This window comes from Mustela nivalis, assembly GCF_964662115.1.
Source record: "Mustela nivalis genome assembly, chromosome: 3".
NCBI lineage: Eukaryota > Metazoa > Chordata > Mammalia > Carnivora > Mustelidae > Mustela > Mustela nivalis.
In genome coordinates this window covers 166,772,486-166,795,225 of record NC_139022.1, presented here as the reverse complement: position 1 = coordinate 166,795,225, position 22,740 = coordinate 166,772,486, and the positions used below count along the sequence as shown (strand labels likewise).

The window sequence follows — 22,740 nt, the reverse complement described above, 5'->3', positions numbered from 1 at the left end:
TTTCTTTTGTGATTTAGTCAAATATTTTATACTGATCTGTCTTTGGGACCATTTAATGAATCTTCTGCTATACTGTTAAACTCAACCAATGGGTTCTTAATTTCAGATATCATATTTTTTGGTCTTAGACCTTTTTTTCTTTTTTTTTACAGTTTATAATCTTTGATGAAATTTCACATCCTTTGGTCACTTTGTCCATATTTTCTTCCAAATTTAAGGTTATTGATCATTTCATCAAAATCTTTGGATGCTAATTGGAATATCCATTTTTTTGGTATCTGCTTTTATTGTTTATACCACGTGGTTATTGCTCACATTTTCCTACCTCTTTTCATGTTATTATTTGTTATTATACGCCAAATTCTACATATGAAGCAAGAGTCAAAGCTCTATGTGATGCTACTTCTACCAGACAGGGCTTTGCTTTCTCCTGTGAGGGCCCATAAGGTGCGGAGCTGGTCATCTCAATCTGCAGGAACTGAACTGGATCTGGGTCATAGAAGATTAAGTTCTGGTTTAGTTTCAGTTTAGTTATTGAGTTCTGTCTTTTTTCCTTGGGTGTGTCTCTCCAACACTTTTGACGGAGAATGCTGAAAGACTGTTTCAGCAACTTACCACACACTATAGTATTTCCAAATTTGGTGACCATCCTGGGGAGACTGCCCATGATTCCGAGCTAGGCTATCCCAGTTACTGTGGGGTTACTGGAGCTCTTAGCTTACCCTCCAGAAGCTACTTACCCTGGAGTTCAGCCTCAGAATTCAACAATGGTATCGTGGGGTGAAATCTGGGGAGCATGTAGGGAAATGGTGGTCCTTTGTATGAATGCCAACAACTTGGCTGGTTGCTGTTGGCTTCCTCTGCTCCTTCTGCATGGATCAAGCCTGATCTTTGGAGATGCTCCGAATCAGCAGGTGCCCTAGGGAAGAAAACCACCTGTGAAAGGGCTCACCTAAATAAGGCTCTCTGCTGTGGGGAGTTCATTTAATTCTGTTTGCTTCCACAATTCTCTGATCTTTTCAGATGTGATTTTTGAAGTCAGTTTTTGTTCTGCAGTTGGTCTAGCAAGAATGTGTTCTGCTGCACCAACCGCATTTGATTTATAACTAGAAGTCCCCTCCAGGTCAGCGTTTAAAAAAGTTTGTGGCAGGTGTGAGGTGATATTTCATTGTGGTTTTGATTTGTATTTCCCTGATGCCGAGTGATATGGAGCACTTTTTCATGTGTCTGTTGGCCATCTGGATGTCTTCTTTGCAGAAATGTCTGTTCATGTCCTCTGCCCATTTCTTGATTGGATTATTTGTTCTTTGGGTGTTGAGTTTGCTAAGTTCTTTATAGATTCTGGACACTAATCCTTTATCTGATATGTCGTTTGTGGTGATGCAACATGGGGGCTTAAGTGGGTACGAGAAGAATAAATGAAACAAGATGGGATTGGGAGGGAGACAAACCATAAGTGACTCTTAATCTGACAAAACAAACTGAGGGTTGCTGGGGGGAGGGGGTTTGGGAGAAGGGGGTGGGATTATGGACATTGGGGAGGGTATGTGCTTTAGTGAGTGCTGTGAAGTGTGTAAACCTGGTGATTCACAGACCCGTACCCCTGGGGATAAAAATATATGTTTATAAAAAATAAAAAAAATAATAAAATAAAAGAGCATGGCATAAAAAAAAAAAAAAGAAAAAAAGTTTGCGGCAGCTATGTCCTTCCTACCTAAGAGCTACGAGGATTTCTTCACTGATTTTTCCAGGAGCATCAGGTAAGGCCGTCACAAAGAAAAGGGTGGATGTATGTGTCAAACAGAGTTTGAAAATTAAATTTGCATGTCAAAGTTCAAGTGGAATTGCATTTCCTAGCAAGCTACCATCCTGTCATACACAGTAACAAAGACTGTACTGCAATAGGCAAATTGATCCCTCAATTTTTTTTTCCAATATGAGAAATATTTGTTAAGGTGATTGATGTATGGGGAAATATTGCAACATTTGAAAATGAATTTTAGAAGTCATAATAGAACCTTAAAGGTCTTGGCAGGGAGCCTACCCACATGAAAGTCTTGGCTCTCCTTTTTTCTCTACTTGGGGTAGAGGAAGTACAGGTGTGCTGAGAGATATCTGGCCGGCCATGGAGCCTCCCCTGCCAGCATCAGCGCGACAGGTGATATCACCATCGGTGCAAACCTGGGAGTGTTGGATCTGAGATTACCCTCCAAGTCAGGGGATAGGCATCTAAGGAGGTGGCCTTAATTATCCTTAAGAATGGTGGCTGTGTTTGTAGCTTCATTAGACCCTTGGGTATATTCTGAATCAACATTCCTTTTGGAATTAAATTGCTGGAATTCTTCACTTTGGCCCATTCTCATTTTCTGTCTGGTTTTTCTCCTGCTATGATATCCCAGCCCTGCTCTATCAATTTCCCTGATCTCATGGCAGGATCTTGGCATTTCAAGACACTTGACAAACTTTATATGACTTGATCCATACAATGAACTTTTGTAGCTGCACATTGCCTACGTTCCACTTGATAGGCAAGGAAGCCATCGGTTGAGAAGTCAAGCACAATTATTTATAACAGAGACAGGACTTAAAACTGGGTTCTTTGGCTTCTTCTTTTTTCTTTAGGCATATCATGTGAATAGATCCTAACTCTGAGATGACAGATGGCACTAGAGCAAGAGAACTCCTTTACATCTGGTATATAGTTGAAAAATGAAGATTCCACACAAATAAATATGGAAGGCATTTTTACCCTCTCCCCTCACTTCCTTTCTGGGGCCTGGCACTCCACAAGCTTACAGAACAGAAACGGGACTTATATAACTTAACTCAAAGCAGACAAAGATAGAGAAACTGTCAGCATCCCATTGCATGAGGTGAAATGCAGAAATGCAGGTTGGTTGATGGTCTGGGAGGTAGCTGGAGCTTGAGCTACCCTAGTGGGGAACATGTTCTGTCCTGTCTCCTGTCTCAACTTCAGTCATGCACTGGCTACCTTTCTCCCCAAATATCAGCAAATCTGTAGGATCCAAGCAAATATTTTTGCAACTCGTTCTTTTCTGTTCTGAAATAGTAATCTTTGATCATGTCAACTCCGCACATGCGTGCTTTGAAACTACAATGCTCTGACTCTAACTTACTGGATAGTTCAGCTCAATCGTGACTGACATAAATGCCTGTAGCTATGTGATTACTCTGGGTACCAGACCATGAATGCAGGTGTCATTAAGGGCATTGTATTGGTGACTTAACACTAGTGTTTTACCCTACTTAGAGCAGTCTTGGGGCCAGATCACATGTCTCCAGGTCTGCCTTTCAATCGTTTCCCTGTATCTGGCCTCTGAGTTCCCTTTCTCCCTTGGGAACTCAAGTTATATATTTTAAAAACACACTGAGCTATGTTTTAAACATGACTTTTAGCAAGGAATTTTCCTTATTGGAAAGTTTTCCCTGTTGCTGGAAACAGAACCTGCCAGTTTGAGATGAAGGAAGTACAGAGATTTCATAAAGGATGAAAGCGAAGCATGCAATGGTTTTCCCATAAGTAAGCATTTCAAAATGTATGTGCAGAAAGGCAATAAAGGAAAAACACAAATCAAGTTATTTAAAACCATTATTTTCAGAGCCAAGAAAGAAATGATGAGAATAAAGTTTTAAAAAAAAACATTGTAAGTCCTTTGGTGGTGTTTTTAGTCAGACTCATTTAGAGATGATTGGATATTGTTATTTTTAATTTGATTTTTTTTAGAAAAAAAATTTACCAAAATAGTAAGTTTTGCCATTTCTTTTCCCACAACTTTAAAAAGTAAACCGTGAGAGTTGGGTCAGCATAATCTTTCTTTTTTGAACTCCTTTTCTTGCAAATATACCCACCGTTAAATTACATTGTATTCCTTCCCCTTCTGCCTCCCTGTGGGAGAGGTTTAATATAAATAAGTCCAAAGCTTGGTTTTCTTCACATCTGCTGCTCTAAGTAAATAGTAAAGAATCAGATGCCAGAGTGTGTTGATTTGGTTTTATACAAGTGGACCTTCTTAGAACATTTCTTTACACCTGGGATATGGGGAGATTTATTTGAAACTTCTTTGCCAAGAGAACCATAGAGGTATTTACATTTCTACAGTATGTTGTAGTTTCAGAGATTTTGTTTGAATTTCACCAAAGTGACTGAATTAAAAAGTACTTAATCAACTGATTTAAAACAACAACAACAACAACAACTCATTTTAAATCATTCAGGTGTTCGGCATGTACCAGTCCATACTTTCATAGGATTGTATGTTTCAATTTTTTGGTTCTATTACTTGAAAATACGGAGACCCAACTATTTCTGATAATTACATAGGCCTTTGAACTCCAGTTGACCTATTTGTAAAATTGGATACAAATCTGTCATGGCTGTTTTCAAAGAGAGCATGGTGTCTCAGTGGAGGGTTCAAACCACTTGAGGGGTGGGGCTGAGTCCCAAAGAAATAGACTAAATTGTTTCTAGGAGAAGGGAGGAGGTGTCCTCTGACTTGGAGGGGTTCTGAGTAGGAAACACAGTTTTCGGCCTAGAGCTCAGGGCGGTGGTCATGCTACTGAGTATCCGGCAAGTCGGCCCTATTTTCTGCCCCCTCCTCCCTCCCTGGGTTATACCCCATGCAATTCTCAGCCCCTTCTCCAAACAAAAGTTGAACCTTGCAAAGGTGTGTCCCAGTATATGGTTGCCCAGGATTGCTCACATATTTTGGCAGAGTCCTGGTCAACGGAAGGAGTAATGAAGAAACATTGGCTAGGGCGACTTCTGTCATTTATTTCTTCCTGAGCACTAGTGTAGTTGATTTTTTTTTTTAATAGTTTGCAAAATACTTGAACTTTTCTTTTCTCCTCTTTCTTTCTTTCTTTCTTTCTTTCTTTCTTTCTTTCTTTCTTTCTTTCTTTCTCTTTCTTTCTTTCTTTCTTCCTTTCTTCCTTCCTTCCTTCCTTCCTTCCTTTCTTTTTTCAGACCACCACCAAGAATTAAATGGAGGTATCTACTGAAAATGCTGGGAACAGTCATTTGTAGCATGTTGCTGGGTGTAAGGCTAACCCCCTTGAGGAGTCAGGGATTGGGTGAGAGATGTATTTGGAAGATAGAGAAATAACCTTCTTCTATCTTCCCAGTCTAAAGAAACAATTCTGCAGACACATAGCGTGAATGAGAAGGAAGTATTTGCATTTTACCCTCTTTGAGCACTGATTACTAATGTCTCTGTCTTTAAAGGATTCTGCTTTTTATGAGAAGAGTAGAATCTCCCTCCTCTCTCCTGTGTTACACAGCCTCTGATTGCAAATTTATTCTTGGCATCCTTGAATAGCAAAGGCCCTTTGACTGTATTTCCCCTCCACATATTCTTTTGTCCCTGCTGCTTCTTTTTACACTTTCTGCTATAGAAGCAGTGAGCCTCTTGGCAGGGCATCTCTCTCAGCCAATAAAAAGCCAAAAGAGAGTGGAAAGCTTTCTACTCTACAAATCAGGAAGAGATTGTTTTAAAGGTAACATATTTTTCAAAAAGTGGCTTCAGTTAGTTTTGTTGTTCGGCTGCAAAGAAAATCCCAAATATTCTTTTGGATTCAACATTGCTTGCATGGCACAGATATTGATTTACTGGAAGAAAGCGTTGTGTATGTGCATGCATGCATGTTACTCTATACATATTTCTTGAGTACTTTCTGTGTGCCAAGTCATAAGGCTAGATGACATGTGGTTGAGAGTAACAGTCACGCTCTCTGCCCTCAACCAATTTACAGTGTGGATAAAACAGACCTCCCATGTTTGAATTCACAGTGACATAATTACAATATGATAATTATTGTATTTAAGGATAAACAAAGAAAAGTACACAGGACTCATAAGAGGGTTTAACAGGGGGATTTCGTATAGCTAGAGGTCAGGATAATGCTTCCTGAGAAAGGGATATTTAACATGGAATCTTAAGGATGAGTAGATACAGAGTAGATAGAATATGGAGCCCAGGAACTGGGAGTAGAAGTGAGGGAGAGAGGTGGCACTGATTATACTGTTGGGAGAGTGTGGATAGTTGAGGAGGCAGATATGGATAAAGTGGAAATATTATTGGGTGGTAGGTCTTGATACAGGAAGAAACAGAGAGGGTACCGCAACAAGGCAGTTGGCAAGAGAAGAGTTTAAAGGTTGTGTGTGTGTGTGTGTGTGTGTGTGTGTGATTGTAGAACTAAGTGGAACACAGTTTTTAATGATGACCAAATTCTTGGTGTGACTCGGAAGTTGGCACTTCAGGTAGAGTGATGGAAAGGATCACTGGACATCCAGTTAACAGATTACTGGCCAAGGTGTTGATGATGCATCCATGTAAGACTGGAGATGCCTAGCATGATGGCAGGCTAGAAACAAACAAACAAAAACACTAAGTTGGTACTAATTTCTTTAATGAGTGACCCGATGGCTAAGCAATGGCCACAGAAAGAAGAGGATGCTGTAACTGGCTCCTCAAAGAAGCAGCTTACAAAAGAGAGAGCAGCTATTTGTCTGGAAGTGGCATTGATTAGTCAGAAAGTTACTGTATCAGTTCCACTCTGACCTTGAGGTTTGAGAGAAAACACAGCTCCTAATACCCAACTAAGAGAAGAAGCAGGATCCTTAGGGGAAAGTGACTGTCAGTGAAGTAAAATGTGTGTGTGTGTGTGTGTGTGTGTGTGTGTGAGAGAGAGAGAGAGAGAGAGAGATAGCTTCAAGATAATTATGGGTTAGAATCATGTAGAGCAAGGTAAGAATAGGGCTTTTTAAAACACACCCTCAGCCATTCCTCCAAACTTTGAATTTCTTTTATAACATTCCTCCCAAATTGCAGTCAACTACCTGCTTACAAACTTCCAGCAACAGGTAAATTATTATCTTCTAATGCAGGATGTTGCACTTTGGGTGGGTCTCTTGAAAAAATGATTCTGCATCTGCACTTTTCAGGTAAATGTGTGGAAAAACGTGCTCAGGGGTGTGCAATGAGTGTGGATAGACTGAAGAGTTATTTTATCAAAATGTTTCAGAATGAGAATTTGTTTATGTAATGCTTGTGTGATTTAAACTATAAAAACAAAATTTATATTTTAAAAAGTTTATCAAAACCTGAAAAATAAATTTTAAAACACTTCATGACAAGTTCTATGGACTGAAATGTATCCCCTTAAAATTTATAAGGTGAAGCCCTGACCCACAATGTGACCATATTTGAAGATAGAAACTCTAGATAGTAATTAAAGTTAAATGAGGTACTAGGGTGGGGTCCTGATCTTATAGGATTAGTGTCTTTATAACATGAGACACTAGAGTGTTCTCTCAATCTCTCACTTTCTCCCTACATTCTGAAGGCAGAGCAAGAAGACCACAGTCTGTACACCAGGAGGAGCGCTCTCACCAGATCAACTGGCATCTTGATCTTGAACTTGTAGGTTGTAGAACTGTGAAAAATAACTGTCTGTTGTATAAGCCAGCCAGCTTGTGGTATTTTGTCATGAAAGACTGCATGAACTAAGATGATATGATTAGAATTATGAGTATGACTCGTTTTCTGAACAAGCTTTCTGAGAGTTACCACTTCTCATGGTGTTTCATTTTTTCCTTTTTTGACCTGTAAACATTCTATGATTTAAGAAGCAAATTGAGTAGATGATTTATAGGTATTTTAGGTTAATTTTAAAATATAAATTTATTTAGTTATTTTTTGGGGTGGGGTCTTGATTTACCTGGATCCTGAAAACATTGTTTCTTCCCCTAGAGTAAGCTCTGTAGTTAGGAAATAGCAGGAACATAGACCATGTAGACACGAGTACCTAAGGTTAATTCTGTGCAAATCAGTTACTAGAAGTGGTTCCTGAAATGCCTTCTCAAGTCATTGTCCCATTCAGTAGCAAATATGGTATTTATGTTTGAGAAAGCTGTTATAGCATACTAAAATGGCTAAATTGTCAAAACATGCCTGGATCTTATCATCTCATTAAAACATGTTTTTAGACATATATAGATGTCTACATATGTCATATATATATGTACGTATAGATATATTTATTTATTTTATGATTTATTATTTATTTTAAAGATTTTATTTATTTGACAGAAAGAAGCAGAGGGAGAGGGTGAAACAGACTCCCTGCTGAGCAGGGAACCTGATGAGGGACTTGATCCCAGGATCCTGGGATCATGGCCTGAGCGGAAGGCAGATGCTTAACCCACTGAGCCACCCAGGTGTCCCTAGGCATATATATTTTTTAATAGGGAGAACTTGCTCTTAAATTTCTTCCATGAGATCCGGAGATTCATTTCTTTGATTTTTCTCCTCGTATCCTTCCCAACGGAAGCTATACATTTTGAGGATAACCACCTGGTTACAAGCAAACAGTGTTAAATAAATACATACACTTTCCACTACATTCTCCATTCCAGCTTGAGAGTAGACGTTCAGTGTCAAATCTGAGCCAAGAATGCTGCCAGAGACCTGGAGCTCAGATCCCAGACTCATACATAGCTATATACATCCCCTAGATCATTTTATTTGCTGCACATTGAAGTGAGAGTGCTTTCTTTTCTTAAAAAAAAAAAAAAAAAATATGAAGTCTACACAGGTAAGCGCAGCCAGATAGTATAATTAAGGGCCAGAGAAAAAATTTGTCCATTTTTAAATGGGTTTTGAGTATGCCATTAAACAAAATATATACTTGTGTTAGCAGTTATATGACAATATCTATAATTAGTCCATAGAACATGTTTGTTAAGAAAATCTTTTTTTTTCCTGTTTTCTCTCTGTGCATCGTTTCTTCTGGGATTGATAAAGTAGTAGATCTATTCATTCTATAAACTTCTATTGCACACCTACTATGTGTCCAGCATAATGGGAAGTGCTGTGATACTCAGATAAAAGGCACAATCTCTGTTCATAAGCAGATAGAATAACTATGTCTTGAATAAAAGTGGTGATGTGGGCAACTGCTTACATTTGGGAAGAGTAAAGAGAAATTGGAATCTAGGATGATGTGCAGATTTCTGGGTTCAGCTATTGATCTGGTGGGGGGTATAATTGTTTTCGAATGAAATATAGGGCATCTCATTTATAAATAGTGGCAGTATGGAAGCCAAATAAAACTTCCTAATTTTGACTTCTATAACATACTAATGAAATGTGTTTTATGATCATGAGAAGCCAGTTTGAAGGCCAGATTAATTTATACCTCTGTTACCTTGGTGAAGAGTAGATGAATTTCATGGGCCAGAGTGCATCATCTGAAAGAAGCATTAACAGTTGGGTTTGTCATCGATTGTGTAGGTGGTTAACAAGGAAGTTCAATGTGGGCCTTCCATAGTGGACTGATCCTTGCTCTGTTTGTTTTCAGACTATCAATTAATACACATTTTGTTGTGCTATTTTTGGTATTCTGACTCAAACCGAGTACGTGGATACACACTTTTAGTAAGCCTATTAATATAAAAATTGGATCTGGGGAGCTAGAGGTCTTTCATAAATGAGTTGTAATTTTACTTAAAGAATTCATTGAAGCATGAATACTTGAAGCATTTCCTCTAGTACTAGAATTGCTATTACTGAGAGGCAATTCTCTGTGGACATTTAGTATTTCTGTACACATTGGGAGTGAGGAATAGACTTCCTTGTGTTTTAGACTATGTTTACATTGGTATGTGTATTGTGAACAACTTTGCAAGAGTTTGCAAGAGTGTCTCCTTCTGGAAGAAAAGTCAGGAATGCTTACTGTCTGTTACAAAAGCTTCAGATTCCTTTAAATCAGGGTCCCTTTACTATAACATGGTCCACTGTATGTGCAGATGTCACCCGACCCTCTTGGCATCATCTTACATTAGGGGTCTGGGGAACTGGCACCAAAATACTGATTCTCTGGCTACTGCTATTGCTATGAGTAGTGAACTGTCCTTCTGTCTGACTCAGGAGGCTTTTGTCTTCTACAAGCAACCGGGAAATATTTGAAGGGCTAACTTGTTAGCTTGCAAGTAGGGTGAATTCTCAGGTCCTTCATAGTTCTTGACAGCATATTTCAGATTCCTATCTACCAATTCATAGACTATATTCTATTGTAAAATCTGAAACATCTCAACTTTTTCAGCATCAACAGCATCATTTTAGAACTCAAAAGTTGTAAGTCAAATAATCCACTCTGTCTTATGTCTATGAAACTTCACATTTATTATACATTATAATTTTAAAAGCTTCTTATTGACAAAAACTGGAGTTTTAGTACATTCAAGGCAATAGTTTTGTGGATATGTGAAAGCTTGTTTTTGTTTGTAGGTCATTTATTTTCAGTACACTTATCTCTCATATAAGCACCAGAAATAAATGTTCTGCTTTCTTTTTGTTTTGTAGTCAACTTTACTGAAGTGTACTTTATAGCAATAACTGCATCCACTTAAAGTGTACAATGTGATGAATATTGACAGTTGAATATGCCTGTAAATGCACCATCACAACCAATTTACAAAACATTGTCATCACTCCCAAAAGATTCCTTGTACTCCTTTGAACCTAAATGAATTTTGATTATAAGTGAAAGCCTTTTGCATTGGGACACTTCAGGGATAATTTTTACTGAGGAATTTTTGCCAGTGTCCAATTTCGTTTCCTTTTTCAACCATTTCAAGCATGAATATTTGATTTTTTTTCCTTGGGTCTTTACTTTGACTTGTATTTTTCTTTTAGTGGTTCCTCTGTCTAGTCTTTTCCTCTTTTTCACATCATTTAGAGCAGGAAGGCCGAATAACGTTCTCATGAGCTCACAGATGCGGGATAAACAGTGTGAATTTGAAACGTACAAAGATTAGGGACATACAAAGTTCCCTTGCAGAAAAAAGAACAACATATCACATTCAGGAAACAGAAAGTGGGTGTTAGTGTACAACATTGTGCAAACTGATCATCAAAACAGCAAAAAAGGGTAATTGTGTATGTAATTAAGTACTAATTTATATATAAGACATATACTTCTTTGTTTGCATTAATTATGATGTTTGATTTTGGCGTTTTTCTTCTCTCTATCATTGACACATTTTCTAGGGAAGCCCTTTCTCAGATATCTCTTTTTTTCAGTCTGGCCCTTGATGATCATAGCTCTCAAAATGCAAGGGTTAATTTTGACTAGTGTGTTTCTCTTGGTGATGTAAAACAGGTCATGTGGGTCCCTTCGTCTTGAGACCCTTCAAAGAATGAAATAGAAGCTGAACTCTGAAAGCAACTTCCCACCAGCCATGGTTGTATGCAGAGGACAAGACATTTACATGGTCTAATTCCGAGTATGAGATAGAGCTAAATGATGTCTTTGGTGAGAGTTGTTCTAGTTGTTCTATGACTTCTTGATTTATCAAACAAGTATCTTCTTTCTTCTCTCGTCAGTTTGGAGGGCAAACTTTATTTTTAAAAAATGTGGATAGAAATCAAAGACTTCTGTCTGCTCTACATAAAAATGAAGGATGTTTCAAAGAGTTTGGGAAACTATAAAATTGAAAGTTTGATGTCAGTGACCTAGGATTTTTATGACACTCTTCCTTCAACCTCCTACTTCTCATGGAGGAAGGTTTTTTTCTGGCTCAAGGGGAAATATCCACAACAATTGTAGGCACGTAAGAGAAAGCAAGTCCCTCTGATTAGTCTGCAATCTATCTCCTTCCTTTCGCATCTGGAAATGCTCAGCTAGACACATGTCGAAACCCACAGCATATACGTTTTATCTCTGTGTGTCTGTCTCCATCTTCCGTGGCATTTTGCAACCACGTCTGTCTTTTGTTAGCAATGGGATGAGCAAAACAAGAACAATAAAAATTTTAATTCAACAACCCACTGTTTTTTCTGCATTAAATATGGAACAACTGTTGTGCCTTTTCCAAAAATAGTCTACCATAAGGAGCAATCAGTAATCAGAATTCAAGGAGGCAAGGGCCTCAGGGGGCCTGTTCTGCACGCAAACATATTCTATAACCTTCATTGTACTTAAGAACAACATTATCCTAGTGGAATCTGGATTTCTGAATCTCCTACCACGGAGAAAATAGGAGTAGGAAGTATTTTGGTTACTGTGCAGCAGGGAAGTCAGGGTTCTGTTTGCTAGGATTGGATCAGTTTCTGGGTATCCAACCCCCAGACTGGCCACCTTGGTATGAATCATGCACCTGGATGGAGAAGATGTTTCAATTTGCATGAAGACGCAGCATAGGCCAGAGTAAGATCAGGGGAGTAGATGGAAATTACACCTTCGCAGAGACTGAGATTTAACACGATCTCATCTCTTCTCTTTTTCAGCAGAGGTATGGTTATCATTTGTTTATTCCTGGATCTCTTTTGAATGGTACCTGGTTAGTAATACCCTGGGAGTTTATATGTAGGAGGTGTTTTGAAACAAGGAAAAAAACAAGTTTGGTTTCTTTTGATTTTGCTTGTTTGCTTTATTATGATGATTATCATCATTGTCATTATTATTTTTCATTGCTATACCAGCTCAAGGAGGACAAACTTGTAGGGAAATAAAGCCGGCTGGTGGGGGCCAGAGAGAGCCAAGTAAATGGCTCACGGGTTGAAACTAGGCTGCAGCTGAGATAAAGGCTAGTTTACAATTTAGCTTTGTACACGGAAGGGTTTTGCCCTGGTTTTCCTGCCACGTACAGCGAGGGTACCCAGTGGGTGTGGTAAAAGGACACAGTGGGATAGAGATATTGGTGTTGGAATTCAGACGAGCTCAAGCTTTTTGGTCCAGAGTAGTTGGTGGGCTGTGGAAGAGTCAGCAGACACAATCGTCTTGGGCGGGTAAGAAACACAGAAGTCAAGAGAAGCCTGGAGAACCAAGAGCTCAGGACCTAGGAGTCTGTGAAGAAAAGATCAATAATCTTGGCCAAAAATTAGGAAAGAAGGAGCAGGCTCTCAGCGCCAGGTCTGAGCTGTGTGGTACCAGGTACAAGAATAAGGCTTGATTTCGAGGGTTAAGTAAGTTAAGTGCCACAGCAACTGTGTTTCCAGAACTGATGTGTGATTTTGAGAAAGTGAATGTGCAGTTTGCAGAAAGTAAGTTTCTGACCAGAGTGTGAACAAATGGAGAAGTCATTTCCTGGTGCACAGTTTGAAACTGAAACATATTTGTAAGTATGAAGAGAAACCAGAGGCACCCTTTTAAAGCAGGTGATAATGCTCCAGTAATGAAAAAGGTGTCATCTCTTGAAAACATCAATCCTTTACACTGAAGCTTAGAAGTATTTGCCAATTAACTTACTCATTAGTTAATCAGTTCATTCATCAAATATTTACTAAGTGACTGCGACATGTCAATGTGCTTAATATCTTATAAAGTCAACTCTAGTTACTTTCATTATTTGTCTGTTTAGATTTTTCGTAGTGGAGAGTGAATCTCTCTAATAATGTTAGCAATTCATAATAGAATGACTATTTAGGCAAGTGTAGACTCTGGGGAATTATGAAACTTACCAGGAAACATTGATGCCTATGGAGGGAAATAAAAAAGATCATAAAAGCCTGAGGTGGTGGCTTCTGACTAAAATATTGATTTGAGAATGTATTAAGTGAACCATTTAGCTATGATAATGGTGGCGTTAGACATCTGGAAGCTCTGATTGATTGTATAGTGATAAAGAAATTGGTTAAAACCCCTATACTGGATGAAAAGAAATTGATTTGGTAGCTTCCTCTACATTTATTATTTGAGATAATTTTAGCAGGGAATTCCAGACTAGAGGCACTTTTTTGGATCCTTGCTCAAGCTGTTTGCCAGAAATAAAGTCTAAAAGGCTCTCTTTACCTCCTATTTGTGACTTGTGGTTTGTTGAGCCAGCCATTGTATTCTTCTGAAAGAATGACTATTTTTATTTAGTTCTCTTTTAGACACAATGTGAGGATGTGTACGGAAACAGAATGGGAGGTAGTGGGGTAGCAGGCAATAAGGAAAGAGCTCAGAAATATTCCTCTATAAGTTGCAAAGCTTATTTTGAGTAGAAAATTATTTTGAACTACAAATTATTTCCTGGGAGTTTTATGAGTTTTTTTTTTTTTTGATCAGACTAAATATGAATTATTTTAATATGTAAAAAACTCTTGAAAGGAATCAAGGTAAGGATAAGAAAGATAATTTTTTTTTTTTTTTTTTTTGGTAAAGGGGAGGACTTTGGGCAGCAGGTGGGCAAAATGATGGTGTTGGTGATAGGAAGAACCATAAGTAAGAGGCAGGGCAAGGAGATTTCAGAAAAGGAAATGAGAGGAGGGCTGCTGAGTTTGCCTTGGAACCTGGTGCTACCAACATTGCCTCTTCTTTGTAAGTTAAATTGTGAAAACCATTTGCATTGGGGGTTTTAGCCTCTTTCAGTTTGATCCTGTTTACTTGACCCAGGTCAGTTCACCACAGTCTATGTAAATGCCATCCTTTCTTGGGGTGGAGAAAAGGGGAAAGGAAAAAAAAATCAAACATGGGGTGCCTGGGTGGCTCAGTGGGTTAGGGCCTCTGCCTTTGGCTCGGGTCATGATCCCAGGGTCCTGGGATCGAGCCCCACGGCGGGCTATCTGCTCAGTGGGGAGCCTGTTTCCTCTTCTCTCTTTCTCTCTGCCTGCCTCTCTGCCTACTTGTGATCTCTATCGGTCAAATAAATAAATAAAATCTTAAAAAAAATTAAACATAAAAAAGAAATAGAAGTTTATAAGAAATATATATCCTTATTCTCTTAGCTGTTAATGTTCTTTTCTTAATAAAATTATTTATTTATTTCAGAGAGAGAGACTGCAAGAGTGTGAGTAGGGGGAGGGCAGAGAGAGGGAAAGAAAGTCCAGCAGACTCTGTGGGGGTCGATTTCATGACCTTGAGATCATGACTTTAGCTGAAACCAAGAGTCTGACACTTAACCGATTGAGCCACCCAGATGCCCCTGTTTGTCGTTAATATTCTTAATCTTTCATTAATACATGTACGATTTCCTGATTTCTAAGACCCAGTGATTTCTAATGGTAACTCTGAGCCAGCAAAATGGATTCAAATGTTCTCTGAACATTTAGTGTATGAAAATTTAACTATAGCTTGACTAAGGGAAAGACAGAATACAAATTCACATATAGAGGATGATTTTGCCCTTCATTTCACTCAATAAGCTGGTGTCCTGCCATGAGAATGAGATGTGACCCCTCATCCTGTTTCTGGTGGTTAGTCAAGCCCTGAGCTTCTCAGTGTGCTGAGATCCTGGTGTTACCTAAACAACCCACCGACAGACCAACCAACTGATGGGCTCTTATTTGTTCCTTCTTGTGTCAATCCTCCAACTGCAATTCCAAATTCTAAAAAAATTTAAAAACAACTTGAAACTAATGGGATTTTTCCAATTAATTTGGTGGCAAAGTTTAACCTGAACTGATGTGAACATTTTTTTATAGTCTTTATCTTACATAGTCTTAATATTTACACATTTACCTCAAAAAGAATATGTTGGGATATGGAATGCTTGAGGTGTTTATAAAATACTGCATATGCTCATAGTGTGTGTGTGTGTGTGTGTGTGTAAGATTTTATTTTTTGAGAGAGAGAGAGAGTGAGAGAGAGAGAGACAGCAAGTACAAGCAGGGGGAGCAACAGAGGGAGAGGGATAAGCAGGTTTCCCCACTGAGCAGGAAGCCCAATGCCAGGTTTGAGACCTGAGCCACTCATATTGCTTTTTAACATCCTAATGAGTCAGACCTGAAGGGCCTGATGAAGCAGAAAAGAATTACTCTCTTTAATCCTCATACTGAGCTCTTTAATTAGGTACAATGTTATCTCCATTGTACAGATGGGGAAACCCAGAGAGGTTAAGTAATCTACTCACAGTCCAAGAGCTAGTGAGTATAGAACTTGGCTTGTTGAATTTTTAAAAACTGTTTTACATATGTTTCCGGTCTTTTGTGTTAAAATAAATACGGGGAAATACCCCAGGAGTGTGTGAGGTATAGAGCCTGAGTCCCTCACTCTCTGTTTCTCTAGCCCCATTTCTCAGATATGTTGATCAGTAGTTTTGTACACAGCTTTCCAGACATTTTTCTGTCTCATACAAATGCAGAAACATATAAGCAAGTGTAAAATATCAGTCTAGGAGCTCAGAAGTGTAAGAAATGTAACTGCGTATTTTCATGAAATGTCATTTCTCTTATAAGTCCGTGTTCTGGGATTGCAAGAAGTAAAATCTCAGAACGGCGGATAGTTTCAGCCAATCCTGGACTTCTCCAGGCATTCATTACCTCTCTGCCTTCCCGCCTTCAGGTGTCAGTCTTTTTTTGGGGGGTCCTGAAGTGGAGGGTGGGTGGGAAAACGGTGAGGGCCGCATCTACTGCTCCACTTCTGTTTTCTATTTACAGAGCAGCTGCTAAGATGGTTTATTTTTTCATTGCTTGCCGTAGACATTGGGAGATATGTCTCTAACTTATCAGACGCTACCTTAAATTAACATTTCCTGCCATAGATGTAGGGTAAGAATATCGGAATTGTGTGATTCCGTTTACCACTCTTTCCAGGTACTTTTCACTGTGTCGTGTATTTTACTTCTGTTTATATTTTAAAGCTGAAAATCAAAGTAAATTTTTCTTTCACTTTAAACAGTCAATTAACTTTTCAAAAATTTAGGAAAAGTAGTTTTTTAAGATTATCCGAATACTTAGCATTTCTTGTGTTGTTTCCATTTGTTTTTTCTTTCCTTTAGCATGAAGATCTTCCTTTAGCATTTCTTTTCTTTTCTTTCTTCCTTCCTTCCTTCCTTCCTTCCTTCCTTCCTTCCTTCCTTCCTTCCTTCCTTTCTTTCTTTCTTTCTCTCTCTCTCTCTCTCTCTCTCTCTTTCTCTTTCTTTCTTTCTTTCTTTCTTTCTTTCTTTCTTTCTTTCTTTCTTTCTTTCTCTTTTTCTCTCTTTAAAGAGACTGAGAGACAGAGCACACATGCATGGGGTTTGAGGGGAGAGGGAGAGAGAGCATCTTAAGCAGGCTCCACTGTCACTGGGGAGGACCCCCACACAGGGCTCAATCTCATGGTCCTGAGATCATCATCTGAGCCCCAGAGGCCATTGCTAAACGGACTGAGCCACCCAGGTGCCCCACCTTTGCAATTCTTATAGTGAGGTTTTGCTTGCAATAAATTCTCTCAGCTTTTGTTTGAAATGGCTTTGATTTGTCTTTATTTTTTGAGGGATACAGTTGCCGGTGCAATATTAACAGTTGAGAGATTTTTCGTGTATTATTTTAAAGATAATATTTCACTATCTTCTATCTTCCATCATTTTTTCATGAGAAATCAGTCATCATTCATATTGCTGTTGCCCTGAATGTAATGCATAGCTTTTCTTCTCCAATTGCTTTTAATAACTTTTTAATCATTGGTTTTCACCAGTTCGAACAGTATCCAGATATGTTTATCTTTGTGTTTGCTGTGTTGAAAACTTGCAACGTTTAGGGTTCTGATAATGACTTTTTAAAAAATCAGTTTGGAAATGTTTTAACTATTATTTTAAAGATTTTATTTATTTATTTGACAGACAGATATCATAAGTAGGCAGAGAGGCAGACAAGAGAGATAGGAGGAAGCAGGCTCCCTGCTGAGGACCCCAGGATTATGACCTGAGCCAAAGGCAGAGGCTTTAACCCACTGAGCCACCCAGGTGCCCCTGTTTTAACTATTTTATCTTCAGGTATTTCTTCTATCTTCACATATCTTTCTGGGACTTCAGTTACACATATGTCAGATAATAAAATACTGTCCCACAGGTCTTCAATCGTTATTATGTCCATTTCTTCTTTTTTTTTCCTGGTTTTTTTTTTTTTTTTTTTTTTGTCTTTGAGTTAACTAACTGATCTTTCTTTTGTAGGCCTCGGCTGCTGGTAAGCCAATCTAATGAACTTTTAATTTCTCTTTCGTTTTAAACACTTTATATATTTATTTGAAAGTGAGAGCACGCAAACACAGAGAGAGAGAGAGGGAGATGGAGAAGGGAGCCGGATGCGGGGCTCCATCCCGGGACCCCGGGATCAGGACCCAAGTTGAAGGCAGACACTTAACTGACTGAGCCACCCAGGCAACCTGAAATTTTTATTTCTGATATTATATTTTCAGCTATGTGATTTTCATGGTTTTGTTGTTGTTTTCAACTTCTCAGCTAAGATTCTGTATATGATCGTCTATTCAGTCTACCTTGTTTTCTACATTCTTTAGTGGAATATTATTAACCATTTCAAAGTTCCTGTTAATTTCAGCATCTAAATTATTTGTGGGTCTGCTTCTATTAATTAACTTTTTCCTGTTCCTTAGGCCATATTTTCATATTTTTTAGTATGTTTAACAATTTTTGATTGGATATTGAACATGTTGGAGGGTAAACCTTTCTGGATTATGTTATCTTTTGTTGAAGAGCGTTAAATTTTGAAAGCCAAAAAATTTTGGCTTTCAAGTTCGTAACATCATCCTTTGATCTTTTGGAGGTTTATTTTTAGGATTTGTGTGTTGGTGTCTGTTTGGTTTTATCCTTAGTTCTGCGCCATACACCTTAATCATGAGATGTGATTCTTGCCCCTAAAGTGTGGACCTGTAGAAACTCAATGAAAACGAAGGTATCTATTAAGCCCTGCTCACCTGGCCAGACTTGAACTACAAACTCTCATCACTACTAGGTAACTGCCGAGTTCTTTATTCTTCTAGTAGCTGCGTTCTGCTGGGTTCCCTAGATTGGCACCGTGAGCATGGACAGTTCAGGTGGAAGCCAAACTGAGGATATCTGCATGAAGATTTGGGGGCCTTCCTTCCGTGTTCCCCTACTCTTTGGAAAATTTTTCTTCCAGTTTACCGCTCGGCTAGCGGTCCTGTACTTCATCCTTTGAGTCCTCTTCACAATAGAATGCTGTTTCCCGGTTGATTTCTCTTCTTTCCCTGCACTGCAGTGAGCCCAAGAGGATCCTCAGGGAAAGCCAACCAATTATGGAGCTCGCCTCTGTGCTTTCCTTAAGGACTGGATTTTCTACAGTTCCTGCCTGCTTTGCATTGTACACTGATGCTTTCAAACAGTTGCTTTTTTATATCTGTCTAGAGTTTATGACTATTATTTACAGGAAGTTTAGTCTGATACAAGTTATGCCACCGTGAACTGAAACAGAGCCTCCTCATAAACTAATATCTAATATTCATTGACTACCTATTCTTTGTTATGTGTCATGTAGATTTACATATATTAATATTGATCGACTGAACAACATTACAAGCCAGGTGCTGTCATCTCCCTCATTATTAGTTTACAGATTAAGAAACTGAAGCAGAGTTTTAAAAAAACTTGCCCAAATTTATACAGTAAGAGACCAATATGGGATCCAATGCCATATATGTTGAATATAAAACTTGTGTTCTACTTCAGCAATTTTTAAATTTAGCTATAGATTGAAATTTTAAATTGGAATTGAAAAATACCAGTGGCTTGGCTCCCATGCTAGAGATATTTTTTTTCTTTTTTTCTTTTTTTCTTTTTAATAACAGGTCTTCCCGGTGGCCTGGCTAATGAGATTTTAAAAGGTTGTCTGGACATTTCAGATATTCGCCTACGGTTGAGAACCACTGTGCCATGCAGTACTTCCTGTGGTAATGACTAAAACCTATAAACAGGTCAATTAATACTTATTTTTTTTCTTTCTAAATAATAGTGGGGTGGAAAGATGTTTCATGTACTTACTATTCTGGTATCTTCATGATTAACAGTGAGAAATAGGCTTCTTGAATATTTTAAATTAATTTTGTAAAAGCTAATCCATTCCTAAGGGTTCTGGATGCTGTTATCTATGTGAGAAATGCTGTTTATGGATGTAAATAATAATTCTATTTAATTTTTAATAAGAATTTTCCACTTGTTCCCTTGTTTTGTGCTAAAAATAGGTAGGCTTCCAAGAGCTATTAAAACACTGCTTTGTGAATCAATATAAATAATATAAATAGCCAATAGAATAAAATCCAACACTCCTATGTGAAGTTATCTGATGTCCTTTGAGCAGTTGTAGGTAGGGCTACGGGATGTTGATGGTGCAGTAAGGTACAGCACATTGTGGAAGATGGTGAGCTTACGTGAAGTCTGGGGGCGACAGTTTCTGATACTAGTCTGGTTTGAATGACCTAAAAGAGCCTCTGAACTTCTCAGGACTTCAGCTTTCTACTCTGCAAAATTTAGAATTGAAGCCCTTCTGGCTTCTAAGCTTTATGAATATTGAATTATTTCCTGCTCAAGATACCCTTTCTTTGCTTGCTGTCAAGAGGATAGAACAGTTACTAGAGTAAAGGACATATGCAAACACCTAAAATCAAAGTGTGCCATTTGAACATGCTTTTAATTGCATCTGTTTCAGTGAATAAACCCTATTATGGACTGATGGTTTGGAGGTCAAGGGGATGCTGGTAATTCCAGGTAGAGGCAGCGTGCTAAAGGCAGAGGAAATGAAGATCATCAGTAAAATGTAATGAATTCCTAACGAGTCACATCTCACCCTCTGTTTGAAGAGAGCACTAAACATGTCTTTGTCGGGAAATCCCGTGACACCGCGCTGTGTTTTCACCTGGCAAGGGATGCTGGCACTAGTGCCTGCTTACACTGAAGCGCTTCTTTCTAGAACGGTGATGCTGTGATTTGCTTTAGTCAGGACTGCTATTCTTATTGGGGGAGCAACTGCTGTGATAAAAAAAAAAAAAAAAAAAAAAGTAATTAAGCCCACCAAGAAAGGCTGATTTTGTTGGCTGGCTGCAGCCTAGGATTTGGAAACAATAGATGGGACCATAATGTTGTGTTTGGGAACAGTTTTGCTTTGATCTGGGTATCGTGCATAGGTTGAGCACAAAGCTGATTTTACTGGTAGTTAAACATTTGGCAATTGCTCATCGGTAACAATGGACTGGATGTCCTGCTGAAGTAGCGTGGTTCAGTGAGCAGAACATTGATTGAACTAGAATGTAAAAATATTTGTACTCAAGTGTGTTTCTGTTGCTATTGATTGGCCTTGCGAATTTGTTTCCATTCTTCAGTGTCTTGGTCTATGTGTGCGTGTGTGAGCCTTGGTTTGCTTTGGGATCTGGTGTCAGGAGACAGGTTACTTTAATTAGATGGGTTTGAAATATGATGAATTGAAATATTTAAAGGAATAACCTAAGATGACGGTAAACATTTAAAAAAAAACCAGAAAATGTATAAAAATGTAGGTTATGAGAGAGCAGAATGGCAGTGTGCATTCATGTAAAGATACTTGAGAAGGAATATCTAAGACGTTTGAGACCTCTATCTTAAGAACAACATAATTAAAGGGTGCCTGGGTGGCTCAGTGGGTTAAGCCTCTGGTTTCAGCTCAGGTCATGATCTTGGGGTCCTGGGATCGAGCCCCACGTTGGGCTCTCTGCTTGGCAGGGAACCTGCTTCCCTCTCTCTCTCTCTCTCTGCCTGTCTCTCTGCTTGTGATCTCTCTCTGTCAAAAAAAAAAAAAAAAAAAGAATAACCTAATTAAAAGCCAAAGGGTAGTTGACTCAAAGATTTGCTAAGCATATTTAATACTTCTTTACTCGTTGCAGTCTTTGGATAGTTCTAGTTATGCAGGTACTTAGTTTTCTGGTTTATAAATCCATATCGACAGTTTGTAGGTGAGATCTGAAGCCACATTCCATTCTTGGAACAAATTCTCCAATATATCAGAACTTCACACACTCTACTTCCATCCTTAACTCTATTTGGTATAAGAGCATGTCCTGCGGTAGGCATCTATGTTGTCATTGTGTGTGCATGTATTTGAGATCATGTGATCATTTACCATCAGGCAACTATTTTTATATACCTTCATTTTAAGAACAAATATACATATTAAATGTAAGCTAGGCGATGTTGGGAAAAGCAAGTTAGTCAGTAATAATTCCAGAATCCTTCAGACCAGGAGTATTTAAGAGTGTTACATACTATTTACATCTTTCTACAAAATAGGGGAATGTGTTTTCAGTTTGGACGAGATTAGTCATTCCTTTTCTTGCTTACTAACCCCAGGGGTTCATGTTTAAGCTCTCCAATCTGGAGTCTGGGGGGAGGTGGGGAGTGGGGATTGGAGGTGTTAGCCCCCAGAGGCAGATAGAATAAAGTGTTCTATCAGGAAAAAGAAGATGCAGGCTTATGTGACTAAAATTTCTAAATTTTAAATCTTGGGAAAAATGCATAATAAGTAATCACATTTCTACAAAAAAGAGAAAACAAACATCGAAGCCTATGATGCAGTGGAAGAATAATCAAGACCTTGAGGCCAGATTTGCATGACAAAGGAATTATATGAGATACATAAAAAAGAGGACAAGGAGGAGCTGAACAAAGCTATATATTGAGAATGCAAGCTCCAGGCGCGCGTCGGGGGCTCTCGGTGAAGCATCTGCTTGTGGCTCAGGCTCAGGTCATGATCCCAGTGTCCTGGGATCAAGCCCCGTGTCACGTTCCTTACTCAGCGGAGAGTTTACTTCTCCCTCTCCCTGTGCTGGTCCCCTGCTTGTGCTCTCTCTCAAATAAATAAATAAAATCTTAAAAAAAAATGACATGGGATTTGCTGTATGTTGGACCCAGTTCTGAAGGTAATTCTTACTCTGATGGATTCCTGTGTTATGACGTTCCACATAGCAGGGAGTTTGCTGGCTGTAGTGTGGAGCCAATGCTGGAGAGTGAATAAAAAAGCAAGCTGCACACAGACACTG

At 38.7% G+C, this 22,740-nt stretch overlaps 1 long non-coding RNA gene across 1 annotated transcript in view; it reads left to right on the top strand.

Moving 5' to 3' along the window:
• The window catches only part of LOC309861322, a 168,424-nt gene extending 147,020 nt beyond the window's left edge, over positions 1-21,404 (top strand). The window contains exon 3 of the long non-coding RNA XR_014309869.1: positions 21,328-21,404. This is a non-coding gene — a long non-coding RNA (uncharacterized lncRNA). The remainder of the gene's footprint in view (positions 1-21,327) is intronic.
• The last annotated feature ends 1,336 nt before the right edge of the window (positions 21,405-22,740 follow it).